Consider the following 4,584-nt stretch of genomic DNA (forward strand, 5'->3'; position numbering starts at 1 on the left):
GATTTGTTTTTATGAGCTTCCGTTTATGCAAAACGTCACGTTTTCACAATGTTCACTCACACTCGGTTTTATATTTGGAGAATGGTTTGAGGGAATTGTGAGAATATTACCTTCTTCCTTATACAACATTTCGCGCGGTCTTGAAATGGACATTTATGACAAGTTTTAGATCACACGAAACATATGTCTCACTCAAAGCTTCCGAAAAAATATTTATATGGCATGAGGTTTATCTCACAGTAACATAGGAATTGGGTATAAACGCCATATTTTGCATAATTTCTTCTCAGTATTACAAAACTTCTTTTTACTTTTTCACTTTTAGTTTATAGTAGATTTTTTTAGTTGGTTATTTGCAAAAAAATTTCTTGGATATGCTTTTGGTTTTGTCAAAAGTAGTCCTTATCTGCTACAAAATTTTGTTATTAGAGAATTTTATAATTAGTTGAGCAAGCAATTGGTTAAGTAATTCCCCTCCCCACATTTGAATCTCACATTGTCCTCAATGTGAAAAGATTCATAAAAAAAATTCATAACAAGATTTAAATGAAGTATGGTTGGTAAAATGGAAAGGAACTTCCCTACGGGCTAACGAAATTTCGACAGAGCGTCCCTTATTTTTCGTTCGATTTCCTATAGTGTACCTAAATAATAAAAACTGCACACAACCACAAACAACCAAAGCATAATACTACTGAAAAATTGGGTATGAAATCATCCATACCCTGCCCACACGGGCTAATTAAGTTCCTACTAAAATGTCTTGGCACCCACAGCCATAATAAGTATCAAACAAACCAACAACAAAATAGAAATTGTCTTAAAGAAGTATAATAATAATAATAATAATAATAATAATAATAATAATGTTAGATGATACTACCGCCCATACCCATACCCATACCAGACCTACCATCGCCGCTGCTCGTCAATTACCCGTGTAATCCGGGTCAAAGGGTCCCCACTGCATGTCCATGCGATCACTCAAACGATTAATCTCCTGCCTCGTCTCTGCGTATTCTGTGGCTCGCTGTATGTTCGAGTCAGCAATTCGTCCTTATAACCTGTCAAAAGAGATGGTAGTGTGAGTCTGAAACTGGTCAATGAGCCCATATAGGCCCTCAAAAGAGTACTGGCTGTGGTATGACGAGTCGGCCCCGACCCTGATGATGATGGGCCGCCCTGCTGGGATTAAGTGCGGCGGCGGGTCTATCGTGGCGGTGATCTTGTCCTCCTATCCAGTAAGTCCTGAATGGTCATCTCAGCGGGGTCCTCAAAATCCCAAATCTGGTTAAGGGCATCCTAGAACCTCCACTGTGCTGGGTTTCTGCCAATTTTCTGGACCATTTGCATGCTGATACAGAAGTTGAGACAAGTGCGATCGGGTTCGGGCTTCGTGTACCTTCTCTGTCTACACCATAAGCTTTGTAAAGCTTGTAAATTCGCGTGCCACCAAAGATCGGGGTATTTGGGCTTCTTGCGTTTGCATTGTTCTGAATAGTTTACAGAACATGTAAGTGAAGTTGCAAGGTACCTCGTTCTTGATGCAATAAAGGGCCCACAAATACCTCAAGTTCACGACCCCCTCGCTCTGACCATGTGCAGTGACTGTGTGGCTCAACAATCGGTGAATGTATCTCTTCAGTGGGTCGCGTAAGGTGGTGCTTTTGGTGCTGCTTGCACAATAGCTTTCTCCCCCAAAACTCAACTGTTCCCATGATTCCAATCTGGTGTCACCTGGGTCTCCTGACTCTTCAGCATCTTTTTCTGCAAAAGTGGTCATGGACTCGTACCAAATGGGACTGTCGGTCTCATCGCTTGTATAAAAACCCAAATCAATCCCGAGCTGGGTGACCGATGTTTGGTACCATTCTCCCCCACACCTGAACTCAACAACGTCTCCATCCCACATATACAAGTCTTTTGTCTTGATAGAAAATGAGGCCAAAAAAATTTTAGTTAGTTCAGTAACTGCTTTGCCCTTTTGATTTAGAACACACGTCCACGGCCCTTTGACAAGCCCCTTGTATCTTCCCCATTGGTTTACTTGCTTTAAAGTTTCCTTGCAAGCATAGAGGTTCGGTTCCGGAAGCCGATTGTTAAGGTCCATTCTTTGTCGGGCGCGTTCATCTCTTTTTGTATCCTCGTGAAAGATTAAGAAAGCATGCTCATCGTCCCTGTATTCAGCCATCTGCAAATTTAGAACCATATTAGTTGAATATTCTCAAAATTTTCTGAAAACGTGGAACAGAGGGCCAAGCACGACCCCGTGCCTCTAGAGGCACGAACCCATGCTGCTGTTGTTTTGGAAGTTTTGACCATTCTTACTGATTTTGACTTTTTGTTGACCTATAGTTTACCACGGGGCGTGTTTTGCAAAACACAGCCCGTGTTTTTAGTCCTAATTCCGCAAATTTCAAGATTCGAACTTGCGATTTAACCCGGTTCTTAAGAAATATCATCTGGGTTTGATTTTATTGTATGGATCATCCAAGACCCAAACCCGAATGATTTTCTTCTTACAAACTCCCTCAAAGCTAAGTGCAAATCTATCTATCAGATTGAAATCCTAGATTCGAACAATTGACCCATTTATTTTCCGAGTTTTGACCCGATTGACCATCAATTGGTAAGATTTGGGGTTCATTTCAAACCTAAAATGGTAAATTGGAACAATAGAATCTGTTAGTGCATGGTTTTGCGTCTCGAGTCTTTGTAATTATCATTAATGTTTATTTGATTATTTTAATGTAATATTTAATGTTATTTAGACTAATTCGTTATATTTGAGTCTAGTTCGCTAGGAATGTTAGCGAACTAAGACTAGTTCGTTAAGATTAAGTCTAGTTCGCTAGGGATGTTAACGAACTAGGACTTTATAATGTATTCCCCCCTGATTCGTTAGGGGATGTTAACGAATCAGGGGGTGGTTCGTTAAGTTAAGTTATTTAACGAAGGGGATGCTGGTTCACTAGGGGATGTTAGCGAACCAGATCGTCTTCTATAAATAGTGAACCACTGTTCACTTGTAAGGTGTTGAAGTTTTGAGAGAATTAACATTATTCAGAAAGTTTAAAGTATTCTCTCTCTCACAAGCTTCACGTTAATCTTATTGATAATATATATATATATACTACTAACAATCAAGCTAAGGTATTAAAAGAGTTAGATCCGTTTAATTAATATCAATGTATAGATCTGGATTAGATCTAAGATATTGATTAGCACGAGTGATAACGAAGATAGGGGATCAAACAAGTGGTATCAGAGCTTTCGGGGCTCAATTCACTTGGTTTGATTGTTATTGTTATAGTGTTTGTATTTATTTTATGTTTGGGTTGAGTTTGAAACAATTCGAGTTGATTTGGATTGATTCTGAATGGATTAGAGTGAATCTGGTTTAGTTAAAGTATTATTGATGTTCAATTGTGTGGAATTGGATTGTGAATTGGATTTGTGATGTGTATTGGGTTTTCGGTTTGAGTCCGTGAACAGGGGATTAATTGTGGTTGAAATTGATTCGTGTATTGTGATAATCGGTTACGAGATGTGTTGGGTTGAATTCGCGTTGTGATTACGAAGAATTTGGTATATTATTTGTTAAATTTGGTTAAGAATTGAGTGTATATTACAGATCTGGAATTGATAAGTTTCTAGGTTTGATCTTCATATTTCTGGAAAATTGTTCTTGAATGTTTGAAGATTTGAAGATGAATGCGATTCGTTATAAAGTTTCATGCGATTCGCTATGTCTTTAACTTGATTCGCTATCAGTTCTTGCCATTCGCTAATCAGTTCGCTAACTGATTCGTGTGAGTTAATCAATTCGTGTTATCTAGTTCGTTAACTAGATAACTGATTCGTTTGACACGTGGTTATCTTGGAATTTGTGTCATAACAACTTTTTGCCACGTGGCAGAAAGGAATCAAGTTTGTTACAAACGGTTGTAACAACCTGATTCGTTATAGTATAATTCGTTATAGTGTGATTCGCTAATACACTGTAGCTGATTCGTTATCTTAATTCACTATAATTCGTTATAGTTAATTCGCTAAGCTCTCTTTAGTAATTCGTTAAGTTGACGTGGTCAATTCGCTTGATCAATTCGTTAAGTTGACTTGGTCAATTCGCTTAATCAATTCGTTAAGTTGACTTGGTCAATTCGCTTGATCAATTCGTTAAGTTGACTAGGTCAATTCGTTTGGTCAATTCGTTAAGTTGACTTGTGATTCGTTAAATCTTCATCACATTCGTTATCTGTTTCGCCATTTGGGTGATTCGTTAAATTTATTTGTGATTCGTTAAGTTGACTCGTTGGGTTGACTTTTGATTCGCTAACTCACTCACCTCATTCGTTAAGATTTGATTCGTTAAAACTCAATTCGCTACACTATTCACAATTCGCTACACTGTTCACAGTTCACTATTGCTGATTCACTGATTCGTTAAGATATTTTATTATTTGTTTAATTTTCAAAGATGGCTGGTATGTATGCATTGGTGTCTCAAAATATGTTGATGCAACAAATGTTGCAACTTGATACCGAGATAGGTTCACATTCTAAATGTCCAAGATTGATGAA

This window comes from Bidens hawaiensis, unplaced genomic scaffold (genome assembly GCF_021521415.1).
Source record: "Bidens hawaiensis isolate Kalapana, Puna unplaced genomic scaffold, B.hawaiensis_p1.1 tig00012134_1, whole genome shotgun sequence".
NCBI lineage: Eukaryota > Viridiplantae > Streptophyta > Magnoliopsida > Asterales > Asteraceae > Bidens > Bidens hawaiensis.